This window comes from Lygodium microphyllum, chromosome 26 (assembly GCF_053477565.2).
Source record: "Lygodium microphyllum isolate KBCC chromosome 26, Lygodium_microphyllum_v1.1.10, whole genome shotgun sequence".
Classification (NCBI taxonomy): domain Eukaryota; kingdom Viridiplantae; phylum Streptophyta; class Polypodiopsida; order Schizaeales; family Lygodiaceae; genus Lygodium; species Lygodium microphyllum.
In genome coordinates this window covers 24,952,249-24,967,935 of record NC_141160.1, presented here as the reverse complement: position 1 = coordinate 24,967,935, position 15,687 = coordinate 24,952,249, and positions in this window count along the sequence as shown.

Below are 15,687 nucleotides of genomic sequence, written 5' to 3'. Positions count from 1 at the left end.
TTCACATAGCCCCTAATTTCCAAAGGGCTTTCTGAATTCCTAGAGCCTACCCTTTTTCTAAACCTCCCTTTTTCAATGAAAACCTTCTTCCATCCCGACCTTTTCCCATCCCCACTTTCTCAAGTGTAATTTCTTATTTTCTCTTCCCCTCATTTTTTCCATTAAAGCCTTCCCTTTAATCTCCTCGGGTCCCCCTCTTTTTATTTTTTAAATTAAAACCCTTTCTTCTCTCTCTCACTTATAATCTCTCTCTTTCTTTTTTCTCTCCCCTTTTTAATTAAATTCATTTTACTTTCTTCTCTCTCTCAATTATAATCTCTCTCTTTTTTTTCCCCCTCCCTTTTTTAATTAAATTTCTCCTCTCTCCCCCCCTCTCTCTCTCTCATGTGTAGGGCCTAGGGTTTTTTTTCTCTCTCTCAGTTAGATTAAAATTTTTAATTTAACATTTTTAATTAATTTTTTAAAAATTAATTTAAAGTTTTTTAAACATAATTTTTCACGCACTTTGAGAGGGAGAGAGAGAGAGAAGAAGAAGACGAGAGAGGAGGGGCAAAAGAGGAAATAGAATAGTCTTTTTTAGATTAAATATTTTTATTCTCCCCCTTCCCTCCTCTCTCTCATGTGTAGGGCCTAGGTTCTCTCTCTCTCTCTCTCTCTCTCTCTCTCTCTCTCTCTCTCTCATAGTTAGATTAAACTTTCTAATTTAAACCTTTTTAAATTAAAATAAGGAGAGAGAGAGAGAGAGAAATATACAATGAGCAAAAAAGAAAGAAGAGAGGGGAGGAGAGAGAGGGGGGGAATAGATAGAAAGAATTATAGAGAAATGAAATATAAAATTTAAGAGAGAGAGAGAGAGAGAGAGAGAGAGAGAGAGAGAGAGAGAGAAAGAAAAGAAGAGAAAAAGGGGAGAGAGACATAGAGAAGAAAAGGAGAGAGAAAACAAGTATAAGACAGAGTATTTGAACACAGAGAGACAAATATAGAGAGGAAATATAAAATTTTTAAAAAATTAAAAATTAAAAAATTAAAGAGAGAAAAAAAATAAAAAAAAAGAGGAGAGAGAGAGAGATAAGAAAAAAATAAAAATTAGGAGAAAGGGGAGGAGAAGAAAAATGGGGGAGAGAGAGAGACAAAGAGAGAATAAAATGTGAGAGAGAGAGAGAGAGAGAGGAGAAGAGGAGAGAGAATACAAACATAAAGAGAGAATTATATATAGAGAAAAGATAAAATTTACATACGTTAAGAGAGATTAAGGGGGGCGGAAGAAAGAAAAAGAAGAAGAAGAAGAAGAGAGAGAGAGAGAGAGAGAACATGTAGAGAGAATTATAGAGAGAGGAAAGATAAAATTTAAAAAGAGAGAGAATAAAAATAGAGGAGAAAGAGAGAAGGAAAAGAGAGGAGAGAGAGAGAGAGAGAGAGAAGAAAAACGCAAAGAGAAGATAAGGAGAGAGAGAGAGAGAGAGAGAGAGAGAGAGAGAAAAGAAGAAGAAAAAAAGGAAAAAGAGGATGGGGGAGAATAAAAGGAGAGAGAGAGAGAGAGAATATAGACATAGGGAATTTGGGAGGAAGAGAGAGAGAGTAAATTAAAAATTTAGAAATGGAGAGGAAAAAGAGGAGAGAGAAAGATGAGAAATGGATTGCTGAGTGAAGTTGCCGCAACTTTGCTCGCTGCTCGAGACCGCGAAGCAGCACTAGTTGTTCTAAACATGATTAAATTTTTTAGACGATGCCTAATAAAGCGAGGTAAAAGCCTCAAGGCTCATTCCAAACTCATTAATCATTACGCAAGAGTTGGAGATTAACACATCTGACAAGTCGCTATGGCTTAACCTGGAGGCAATGGACCATTTAAGTCCTATCACTACACCAAGTGCTAGTCATCACAAATACATGTAGACTACCTAGGCAAAGAGATAGCAAATGGAAGCAATGCATGACCAACCCCAAAGCCAAACGCTCAACTACACACTGGTAGTGCAATACTATGAGACGAACATGGCCAAAGTCAAGAAGGCCCTAAGGAAGGACCAAGCAACGCACAATAAAACCTGCAAGAGCAAAGTGCTACAAGGAGTGAAAATACATAAGGTAGTGGTAGCTTTGTCTAATGGCATAGTCCAATAGAAATTTTGCATTGCTAGTGACACATATATACCTGTATTTTAATGGGTCACCCTCCTATGGAATATGACTTCACGAGATGTTTTGACGTAAAGTACCAAGGTAATGCCAACCTTGTCCAATTAAATTCATTGTAAAGGGCTTCTATTTGGCTCTCTTGGGATGGAGGATAGAGAGGGACTAGGTCCTTGCCTTGATCGTGGGACACAGAGGCAATCATGTCTACGCCTTTTCGTGGTCTTCTTCATTTACCATTGACGAGGTGCTCGTACGCACCTCCCATGGCTAGTCGATGAGGTGGCAGTGATTGCCTCAACATTGGGCAAAGTCTTGTACGTACCTATCTCCATCACCCCTTAACACCATATTAGAGATTTTGAACATTTTCCAAGTCCCAATTTCAAATAAGTGATAAATATTTGACCACATGGCTAAATCTTGATCCATATTTGAATGTGGGATTTGAAAAGGTAGCTTATATAATATTTAGGGTAGAATCCACCTTTAAGTCAGACAATAAGATTTGACCATGGTCATATAATAAATGTATTAGGGGTTCCCAAAGTGCATGGAAATTTCAAAATTCCCTAATATAGTGTTGCTTAGGGACTCATTGAATTAGTGAACTATATATGCATACTTTGGGATAGAAGGAATAAGCACTTGAAATACCTTTAGCTATATAGGATTCGTTGGGAAAATAGCACCAAAAAAATAAGACTTGTAAGATACCATGCAATTAGGGGAGTTGATAATGCTTTAATCTTCCTAAGCACATTATATTTTACAAGTTCTATTTTTGGTTATTTTTTCTCATTTTTCATGTTTATTTTTAGTATTTAAATATTTTTAAAACAACAAGTAAGTTTTGCATTTTTTGAAAAAAAATAAAATTTTAACAATTTAAGGTCTTATTAAAAATAAAGATCATATCACATAATTGAATCCAATAGTGACCATTGCTCTAAATCTAAAAAATCTTAGAAAAATAAAGCATCTTAGATATAGTTAAAAAGGACTTGAGAAAAGTATGAAAAAAAAAATTCTTGTAGTTTTTATCTTTTAAATATTTATTTATTACTTTTATTATTATCATAGGAATATACTCCAATTGTAGATTATTATTTTATATATGTACACTCACATCTTGTAACTCATGATATAATAAAATAATTTGGATATATAAATTAAAAATATTTTCATTGTTAGAATCATATTGAAGTATATGAAGTTTTTCTAAATGTTTCTTCACAAGAAGTGCTAATGAGCAAGACTAAATTATTAATGGTTTATATATTTTTGGCTCAAAAAATATAATAGCCAATAACTTATAGAAAGTAAATAATACTTTAAAAAAATATCAATGGTGTACACCATCAAGCATGAACATGTATCCAGAAGTTGTATTTTATTGTCAAAAACTTATAATGTGTTTACACTATTGAACTCGATCTTATATCTTTATTTTGTTCTAGTTTGTGAGTTAGGTATACACAACTAGGTTTTGCAAGTGTTGTTATAAACCAAGTTATGCAAGAGCTATCATAAGAGCTTATATCTTAAACTTATGTTTTCTTGTCAAGAACTTCAATGTGTCTCTAATATCTTCTAATGTCCTAGAAAGTACCACTTAATCTCTCCATAGAGTGTGCTCAAAACTTATTTATGGAAAGATATTTGCAAAAAAAATACATTTTCATTACTTTCTCTAATATAATAAAAAATATATTTATTACTTGTATCAAAACTTATTGTATATTTATAGAGAAATATATTTATTTGGAGGCAAGTATATATCCCTAGCCATATAAAAATGCTAAAGCTAAGCAAATATTCTTGAGGTGTATTCTCTTGTTTCACTTTTTTCCCCTTTGTGGGAGCCTTTGTAGGATGGTAAGCTAATCATTCACAATAAAAGTTTTGGGTTTCCAAGTTTCACATGTACTTTTATTATAGACAATATGAGAGTTCATGGAACGAGAAAAATGCCTTGTGAAAGCTATAGAAAAAGAATAAAAACACACATATTGTGTAGAGAAATAAACTCAAAGAGAAGGTCAAGAAAGAGAATCAAGATAGCTTAAATATGCAAGTATAAAAAAGAAGTCTTGTAATCAAATATCTCGATTTTCAAATAATCGAGTATTAACTTTAAATCCCATATTTGTCATATCTTTTGATAGATGTTGTCAATGAATACGACTATTGGGACTACCAAAACATGTTAGACTTTAGATATTTCAACTACAAAAGATTTCTTAATTTTCAAAATATTGTATCTTTTGGCACCTTTGTTAGGAAATAGGACTCTTGAGATTACCGAAAAATGTCAGACTTTAGATATTTTGGGTAAAAAAGAGGTGAGAATTATGAAATGGACTCTAGTATCTCCAAAGTGGAGGAGACAACAATACCATATTTTTGTATACATGGTAGACTCTTTTTGGTTCTTTTCTTAATCAAAGGATTAACAAAAGTACCATTTTTTCATGTTTTTGGCCCTAATGGGCTAAACAGAAGAAAGAAGCAATCACATGTACATTGAATTAATAGGGGGTGATGATAAGTAAACAAATCTTGATTACTCATGCTTTTAAAGATCATTTGTATTCTATTATAAGTACTAAGCCATTGGAGATCCATGACTATGAAGTGAGGGTCGAGGCCTTTCTAAAGGACGTTGCCACTTCCATTACCCTTGATCAAGCACTTCTCCTCGATAGACCCTACTCCCTAGATGAGATTAAGGAGGCTATGCATGGCATGAAACCTGGTGAATCCCCAAGCTCGGATGGCCTCTGAGTTGTTTGTGGGAGAGACCTCGTAGCCCTCCTTAATTCAGAAGCTCTATCTTGATGCCCTCCTTTATAAATAGAGGATTGATCAAGCTAATTCCAAAAGCACAAGATCTCACAAAGCTATCCAATTGGAGGCCCTTGACTATACTTAAAGTTTCCTACAAAGTTTTAACTAAGGTGATGGCAAGAAGGGTTAAATTTATATTCTCTAAGGTGATTCATGGCAAGCAATATGGCTTTGTGCATATTAGAGAGACTTAGGATGTAGTGCTAAATCTCATCCTATAAATGGAAACCATGCACTTAGTCTGTAGTCTGATCAGCATGGACTAAGACAAGGAATATGCACTCAGTCTGTAGTCTGATTAGCATGGACTAGGACAAGGAATATGAGAGAGTGAATTTGTCATTTGTCTTGGTAAATCTTGCTACCATGAGATTTGGCTGGACCATTATTAATTTGGTTGCATCTCTCTTCAAGGAGGCGACATCTGCCCCACCATTAGCATCAATGGCTCCCTTTTCCATAGCAGGGAAACTCACTGTAGCCAAGTGCTTGCTAACCTTGACAATGGTTTGCATGGCCTCTCTACTACCATTAAGCAATGCGGCATGGAACCAATTGGAGAAGTTATTGAGAGTTCCTTTGGTTGCATTAGAACAGAGCAATACAACCACAAATTAGCTTGGAAATCATACCTAAGACTAAGAAAAAAGTAGGAGGGGAGTAGGTCTTGAGAGCTTGCTATAGAAGGCGCAAGTGCTCAGCATAGGGCTGCTAAAAAGAATGGAGGGCTTTTAACCATGGATGATAATCATGAGGGACTAGATAACTTTAGCAAAACGGAAGGGGGTAGCTTGAAGCAATCTTAGCTGGCAAGACATTGTCTCGTGCTTTAGCATGGCAGTTCAAGATTCCACAGTCTGAAGTAGCACAAGGACTATTAGGAACATGGCAAAGACTAATTGGAAATATGGACTAGAAGTCAAGAGAGTCCAATGAGGGAGACACTTCATTGAGTAGGAGCATTTGGCTATCTCCATTTGAATATGACCCAACACATGCTCCAACCCCACAAAATCCAAAGCTTACCAAGTCTCTACACAACAAAGGTATAGCCATATGGAATGACATATGGGATGGAGAGAACTCTAGATGGTTCATACTTGGGAAAATCCAACATTAGGATAACCTCACTAGCATTGAGCTTGATTGGTTCGCTAATACTCTGCAAACTAGAAGAGCAAATTAGCCCATCTCGATAGCCAAAAAGAAGGATTTCATCCAAAGGAACCTTGCTAGCCTTATGAGTAAACATCTCCACCAATGCAAAACTGCACGAGACCTTAGGGCCCCCTCACCAACAATTCAGATGAATCTACGCCAAAAGTGGAAGAAGGAATGTCCAACGGTTAGGCTAGCTACTTGGAACATAAGGATTAAGTGTGTAGAAATCCTCTCCTGCATACAAAATTAACGCATTGAGATGGAGGCTAATCAAGAAGCTTCCCTTATGCACAAGGCTCACCAAGAGAATCAAAATATCACCCTTATGCCCCTTTTGTGGGTGCATGGAAGGAATTGAAAAGTACCTCTTCCTGGACTATTTACATGTCACCCTAGTGTGGAAGGAAGTGAGGAGGTGGCTCAATCGAGCCAACCTCCAAAGCGATTTTTGGATGATGGCACCACTCTTTGCTAACTGTGATGTTTTGAATTCTAGTACTTGGAAGCCCATTAGGCTACTTAGTGGACAAGTAGTTCAGTTTGCGTGGTCCAAGAGAAACAATGTGATCTTCAACAATGCCAAGAAGGGAAAACCTGATCATTGTATCAATCAATTTAAACTTGAGGTCTATGTATGCTTAACATGCTCATGGAGAAACATTGAACCTATAATTTAATATATAAAAAGCTATGTTGTAAGGCTTAATGCCTTGCCACTGTCGAAGGGCAATTGTGCCAAGCCACAAATCACCAAAGGATCAAGAACATAGCAAGATGAAAGAACTTATGGAAATCAAATCAAGTGAGACTTTCCTTAGAATGCTAGAAGCACAATTGTTTGAAACCAAAGCAAGCCTTTTGAAAGCACAAAATTATAGGCTTGAGATCTACAAGGAGATCTAACACTCAATATATCTGTATGCCATGCATATGTGTGAACATGATTGGATACAAGGAGTATAAGACAAAGTTAATAAGAGATGCAATTTAAAAATGTGTCTGACATTAAGAGTTGACAATTGAAGTGCGTTGAAATGTAACTCTAGATGAGTTGAATTAAAGCAACACTAGACAGTTACCATGCTCTAATGATATGCACTTGAGGCCTTATGAGGAAGCACTTTTAGCTTATTTCCAAGGAATGTTGGCGCCTTGTTGACAAGAACTGTACTATCATTGATAGATGCCCTGAATTACAATATGTTCTAATCCATTACCTTCGACTTATACGTGCACCTTTGCTCTTCATACATCCGATTCCATATTCTAGATCCTCCAAAGTATCAGGCTATAATCAAAATATTTAGGCTACCCAAGATGAATTTTAATCTTCCAATAGAGAAATAGAACAATACAAAACAAAACAATGTAGTACGAAGCATTGTAGTGCCACAACGAGACACAGAGACAATCTAGGAGTTAGGACTAGAGGTCTAAGAGATAGATGATGCAGAAGTACCTCTAGTAATAGAAGAAGTTTAGATGTTGCCACTTCTAGAAGAAAGAATAAAGATGAAAGTGGGTGTTGCCCCATTCCTTAGCTGGTTGGAGAAGTTTTACATCCTACTGATAGCATAGCTCTTGCATCATTTAGGAGATTATGGTTTTTACATTAAAAAGCTCAATTTTTTTGTAGATGATCCTATCAAAGAGTATGACTTGGTCAACAACATAAACAACTTCAAACCAAACCTAACATTTTGATAGTTACTGATGTTGTTCCCTAGGTGCTAAAGGAAATTTGAAATCATATTGACAAGAAGACGCAGCCTAAGGATCGCTTCCACAACTGCCACTAAGTCCAATAAGACCCTAGAGCTAGTAAAAGAAGTGGATGTGACTAACACCTTTCTGGATCTTGATGCCCCAAAGATTGGCATTTAAACTGAAGGATGTTTTATTATACATGCATTGATTGATGGAGCCTCATCATTAAACATAATGATGGATGCGACAATGAAGGATCTAGGCCTGCAAGGTATGCAACCTACATAATGACTTATCAGATTGGCAGACCTAAGCAGAATTAAGCCTTTGGGCATTCTCCCATATATGAAGACAACTCTAGCATGAAGAGACTATTGGCTAACCTATCTAGTGGTGAAACCAAAATCCTACGGGACTTTATATCCTCTACTACTAGGAAGATCACAGCTTTTTGAAGCAAGATCAGGAATAGATTGGTTCAGGGGAAACTATGGCCCTAGGCAAAGGACCCAACAGGTGATAGTGAAGTTGTATGGCTTGCAAAAGGGTAATGGGTCCACATCTATTGAAGTCTTACCAAACTCCTCCAATGAAGGTATAGATGGTACATCAATAGATGAAGAAGCTCTCAATCTTTCCCAAGAAAGTAGAGGCACAGTCCTTGATAGTGGGCATTGTAGGCCAACTCCCAAAAGAAGCAAAGTCCTTATTAATGGGTGAATACCTCTTACCTGAATCAGGAACGACTTTCAAAATTACCTTTGATAGTGGGATAGAGGCATGGATGTACTGCTCTCCTTATTACATGGCTATAATAGAGCCAGAGACAGAAGAAAAAGATGAGGTAGAGGCAAAGTCTGAATAGGATGATTATGAAAGAAAAGTGGAAGAATATATCCAACTAGAAGAAGATAAAAATGAGAAGAAAATCTTAGAGGCTTCCAAAGCTGAAGATCCCATGTTGTTGGATAGAATGACTCTAGTACCCTTCTGACTAGTAAATGAATCTCATCACATGTAAAGGCTTTATAATAAATGGATTAAGAAAAATAAGCATTTCTTTAACAGTGATTATTAACTACTTAAACTATCCCTCTCGAGAAAGGATGATGATGCAACACCTTGACAACAAGCACCAATTGCGTAGCTTGAACAAAACTTATGGTTTATGTTATGTGATATTATTAGATGCATCCTCAGAAGATGAGTTCTCGAGTCAAGAGGTAACTAACTCTCAAATACAATTAGAAATAGCCATGATACCATTTTAGCATCCCAAAGAGTCAGTCAAGTCCCCATGAAAGGAAGAAGTTGCCATTCTAGCAAAGCATTAGATGAGGAGGTCACTCCCTTGAAGGAGTCAAATCTATACCCAAATCTATACCCAAAAGCAATCCCTACGAGACCTTCATCCACAAAGCGGAAGGTGAAAAGTAGTGAACTTTTGTTGATGAAGATAGTAATGAACATCACGTAAAGGTAGATAGCATCCTTCCTGAAGATGAGCTATTGGTCCTGTGTGACCTACTAAAGGAGAACTTGAACATGTTTGCATAGTCGTATAAAAATTTGAAGGGGATTGATCCCACTATGTATCAGTATAGACCTAATGCCAAGTTGTAAGGCAAAGACAAGGGTACATGAATCCAAGTTACTCTACCCTGGTAAAAGTAGAGTTATTGAGACTCCTAGAAGCTGAGTTCATCTAACTAGTGGCCAATAGTGAATGGGTCTCAACCATCATGGTAGTACCCAAGAAGAATGGAAAGTTGTAAATATAGGTGAACTTTTGCAATCTGAATTCCAAGACAAAGGAGGGTCATTTTCCTATCCCTTTTACAGAATAATTATTGGATACAATGGCGGGGACATGAGATCTACTCCCTCTTGGATGGATTTACCAAGTACAACCAAGTCCAATAGCATAAGAACACCAATTAAAGACTACCTTCACAATAAAATGGGGTATCTATGCCTACAAAGTGATGTTTTTTAGGCTCTATAATGCCCTTGCTACATTTCAAAACAATTCATGATGGCCACATTCCAAAATCACTTGCATGATCTCATTGAGGTATATCCAGATGATTTCTATGTCTTCAATCCAGTCTATGAGCATTGGGGACACTTAGAGCAATGCTTTCATCGATGCCATGAGTATGGGATCTCTCTCAATTTGGAAAAATGCATCATTAGAGTCTCTTCAGAAGTTCTTCTAGGCCATATTGTCTTTGCACAAGGAATAGCCACAGACCCTGCAAACATTGAGAATATTGCAACTCTAACAACACCATCCAATCTCAAACAATTGAGGGGATTTCTTGGCCACGTGGGCTATTATAGGCATTTCATTGCACATTTTGCAACAAAGACAGCCCCCTGCCTTGAGGGGTTCACTATACATATATCCTCTATATAACGTGCGTTCATGGCCTATTTATAAATATCCTAATCTATGATTTTTTACACAGCCCTTTTCTATTCAATCTGTAAGTAACCCCTTTATATGACACCCTTCTATATGTAAAAATTGTATGAAAATGGTGTTTTAAAAACCCCTTCTCTTGAACTCATGTTATATATACATATTTTTATGAGTGACCCCCCCCTTCCCTTACCCCCCCCCGAGCCCCTTGCATAAGCTCTTAAGGAAAAATGCAGAGTTCATTTGGATAGATGATTGTGATGAAGCCTTCAACACTCTGAAGCAGTGTCTGATTGAAGCACCCTACAACCTCTTGATATATCTATAGAAGGCTTCAGTGCATTCCTTTTCTAGAAAGGCTCTTCAAAGTTAGATTAGCCCATCCACTATGCAAGTCCTAAGGTTACTCATCGGGAAAGGAACTACATAGTGTGACCAAGTTAAAGTGCCTTGTAATGGTGTTTGCCTTGGAGAAGTTTTAACACTACCTACTGCTGACACACTTCAAGTTTTATGTGGATCATGAGGTGCTATCCTTTCTAATGAACAAAGTTGATGTAAAAGGCATAATGATGTGATGGTTACTCGTGTTCCAAGAGTTTGACTTTGAAGTGGTTACCAAGCTTGGCCCCTCCCATGCTTTGGCTGATTATCTATTGCGGATCCCTTAGACTGAAGAAGAGGAGTAGGATGATCCGGACCACCCTCATGCTTTCTTAATTCTAGTTGAAACAGTAACACCATCGTATGCAGATATTGCCAACCTCTTGGCTACACAACAATATACTCCTAGCATATCGAGTAGGGAGAAAAAGAAGCTTCTATTAGAATTAGTCCCCTACACCTTGCTAGGTGGCGCATTATACAAGCAAGACAAAGATGAAGTGTTGGGGAGATGTCTTGTGGGAGATGAGATTGGGATTGTAACGAAACTATGCCATGATGAGCCATGTGGCCGACACTTTGTGAGAGAAGTGAGAGTTAGAAAGGCTCTACTTGTAGGTTATTGGTGGCCTACACTCCACAAGGATGCCTATGGTTACTGTACACATTGTGATGTACTTGTCAACGGATGGGAAAGCCTACCAAAACCAGTGTCATGCCACTGTAGCCCATTCTTCTCCTAAAGCTGTTTCAGAAGTGGGACATTGACTTCATAGACCCAATCGACCCTCCAACTAGAAGGAATTAGAACAAATACATTTTGGTATGTACTGATTATATGATGAAGTGTTGCGAAGCCAAAGCTCCTTGTTCCTACACGAGTATATCCTCACCCACTTTGGTAGTCCCTTAGAGCTGGTAAGTGGTAGAGGTACTCACTTTCTGAATAAAATCATAGAAGAGCTGACAGAGCTTTACAAGATCCACCATTGCAAGTCCAGAGCATACTACCCTAGAGCCAATGGCCAAGTTGAAGTTATCAATTGCATCCTTTATTCAATCCTGACAAGGCCGATATTGCTAGACATTGTCACGATTGGGATGATTGCCTTATAGAGGCCCTCTAGGTGTACAGATTCCCCCATAAGGATGCTACAGAACATATACCTTTTCAATTGGTGTAGGGCACACATGCCATCTTCCCTATCGAGCTAGAACTGCCCTCTTTGTAAGTATCAAAAAGTGGCTAGGAGATGTCGAGCCTATGTAGCACCATCTACTATACTTGGAATGTTTAGATGAAACTCATTGGATGGCCTTACAGTGTATGAAAGCCACATAGGCTCAATGAAATATTTACATTGATAGCTTCATCAATCACAAAAAATTCAAGGAAGGTGACCTAGTCCTTGCTTATGATTCACACTTTGGCAAGTTTCGACTAGGAAAGCTCCAGTAGTGTTGGACGGGCCTCTATAAGGTACTCACTATCAACCCTAACAACTTTGTCCAAGTGTAGGCCATCGATGCCTCTGATGATCCCTTCCTAATTAATAGTTACCACCTAAAGAAGTAGTTTCCTCCCTAGAGATCATGTTAATCATAGTCGACTATCCCTCTGTTTCTTAAAGTGTCACTCATTACTATTTCTCATGCTACTACTAATACTGATAGTTTTTATTCTCATTCTGAGGAGGTGGCATCATTATTTTGGCATCTTTCCCCCACTTCTTGCCCCTATTCTGTTACCTTTCTTTTCAATCCCAATAGATGTGGCCTGGATGATTATGATATATGGTGTCTCTGCCATTTACTTGTAGAAAGAAAAGAAAAAAAAGAAGAGAAAAAAAGAATTCATTAGAGAAAAGGATTTTGATCCCTGTCATGTCGACTTGCTCTTTGGGAAAATATGGAAACACCAATTTGGAATAAGGAAAAAAGAAAAAATAAACAAAAAACAAAAAAATTATAAACTATTATGGGAGAAAATGAAGAAATTCCATATCATAGCAGGCCTCCCTCCAAGAAAAGGTAGTAATATCCTTAGGCAGGAAGTTGGTTGTGAAAAAGATGACGACACCTCGCAGTCTATAACAAATGACTCCTCAATTGAAATCCCCAGGGTGCAATTTCAAACCTACCTCCCTTGGTGTGTTGTGTCATGTGCTTCCATAAGTGTGTTTGACTCCTACAACAGAGCAGATGACCATTTCTACATGCCATTCAAGTTCTCAATCTGTTGGCTACTTGCCTAGGTATGCATCTTCATCAGCCGACACTATTTGGCCTCATCAACACGATGAATCCAATCTTCATAAAGAATTTCTGAGTGATATGAGCTTTCATCATAATCGAATGGGGATGTAAGTATGGGTTTCTTGTATCTATCAACAGAATGTGAGATAGAAGGAAGGTTGAGTATGACTAGTTTTCCCTTCAATCAAATCTAAGAGGTGAGGATTGAGGGATGTTACAAAATTGGTACTAGGTACATTTTCATTTCCCTATGCATATGCGAGGCGGACCTCTGCCATCACCACGACATGTCACTTTGGTCTAGGCACTGCACTATAAGGCTTCCTAGCTTGCCTTCTCACATAATAGCTCGTGGTCACATAATGGATGCAAGTTAATAGCTCGTGGTCACAGGAATGGCAGAATGTTTACTCTTGATACTACCTTGCCAGATCTGAATTCAGACATGTTTGCCCATGGTTCTGGCACTATGAGAGACTTGGAAATTTGGCACAAGAGAGTGGGGCATGTAAATTTGCAAAGGCTGCAAATTATGCAGAAAAAACGGCTTGTTACAGGTTTACCCAAGTTCCAATATTTAGATATTGGTCATGTATGTGATGCTTGCCAGTTTGGTAAACAGTTAAGGTTGCCATTTGTCAGGCATGTAAGGCAAAGTACACGTCCGTTGCAGTTAGTGCACTCTGATGTTTGGGGGCCAACCCATAATGCATCCATGGGAGGCTCGAAGTATTATGTTACATTCATTGATGATTACAGTCGCTATACTTGGGTTTACATTCTGAAGACAAAGGATGAGGTGTTTGCTATTTTTTAGTAGTTTAAAAAGCAGGTTGAAAAGGAATTTGATTGTTATATCTCTTGCTTGAGGTCAGATAGCGGTGGGGAGTATGTATCAAATGAGTTTGACAACTTTCTGGCTGAAAATGGCATACGTAGGCAGCTTACCTGCAGCTACACTCCTCAGCAAAATGGGGTAGCTGAAAGAAAGAACAGGGTCTTGATGGAAGTTGCTCGTGCCATGATGAATGAGAAGAAGATGCCACTCTATTAAGGGCTGAGGCTGTTACGACAGCCATGTATATCTTGAATCGGACTCCCACTGCAGGTATTCATGAGATGACACCGTTTGAGAAGCTGTATGGCTATAAGCCGGATATAAGTCACATGAAAGTCTTTGGCTGTCTTGCTTATGTGCATATTCTAGATGAAAAAGGAATAAGTTGGATCCAAAAGTGCATAAGTGTATCTTCATTGGATATTGGCAAGAGAAGAAGACATACAAATGCTATGATCCCTCTACCAGGGAGACCTTGGTGAGCAGGGATGTTATTTTTGATGAGATGGGTTCTTGGTATGTATCACCGGCAATAGTGCCATTGGATATGCCTTCCACTCATGTATCTACAGTTGATATGCAGCAGAGCACTGCTATGACAGGACCTAGTAGTCAGACAGTATCTCCATGGACAGGGAGATTGAGGAGCTCACCGTCCACTAACACCAGTATGTCAGTGAGGGGGAGATATGATGTCGCGGATAAAGGAAAAGAGAAAGTTACTGAGGATGTATCTGGGATGATGACACCTAGTAGGATGACTTTTGGATATGAGTCTACTGACACTTTAGACAGTGAACTTGGTATTCCAACTGTCTATACACCTGGCGCAAGGCAGAGCAGGTACATTCCGCCTCATGAGAGAGGGGAATCGAGCAGTGCACCACAGCTTAGACGCTCACGAGGGTTAGATACCTTGTTGACAGGTTGACATATAGTGGTTATACTGCAAAGCATTATGCTTACATGACAAAAGTGATGGAGATCAAAGAACCAGGTACATATGCTGAAGTAGTGGAAAATGAGAACTAGTGTGCAACTATGGATGAAGAAATGAATGCCTTGGCTGAAAATAAGACATGGGATCTTGTGCCACTGCGTGAAGGAAAAAGGACCATTGGCTACAAATGGGTCTACAAAATCAAATGCAAGTCAGATGGTAGTGTGGAAAGGTACAAAGCCAGGCTGGTTACTAAGGGGTATGCCCAACAGTATGGACTTGATTATGAGGAAACATTCAGCCCTGTTGCCAAAATGGCAACCATACGCACTATGATTGCTTTGGCTACTGCTAGAGGATGGAAATCACATCAAATGGACGTTAAGAATGCATTTCTTAACAGTGACTTAGCAGAGGATGTCTATATGGTTCAGCCAGAAGGGTATGCTCACCCTGATTTTCAACATTATGTATGCAAGCTTAAAAAGGCACTGTATGGGCTGAAGTAGGCTCCGAGAGCTTGGCATGCTAGGATCAGTAACTACTTGCAGAGGTTGGGCTTTACTGTTGGTAGGGCTGATCACAGCCTATTTACAAAGAAGATTGACAGTGGCTTGGTAGTGCTGGTAATATATGTTGATGATTTGATAATCACTGGTGATGATGACTTGGGCATACATCATGTAATGAAGATGCTGAAATCTGAATTTGACGTGAAAGATCTAGGTGAATTGAAATACTTTTTGGGTATTGAGGTAATCAAGGCTGAAAATGGTTTATGGCTGATGCAGAAACATTATGCCATGGAAATGCTGAAGAAGTATGGCATGGTTGAATGCAAACCATTGGATACACCCCTTGATCAGAATGTCAAGCTAGACATTAGCACTGGAGCTGAAATTCAGGATGTGACTATGTACAGGCAGATGGTTGGAAGTCTGATCTACTTGACCATCACTAGGCCAGATTTTAGTTATGCAGTTGGGCTCA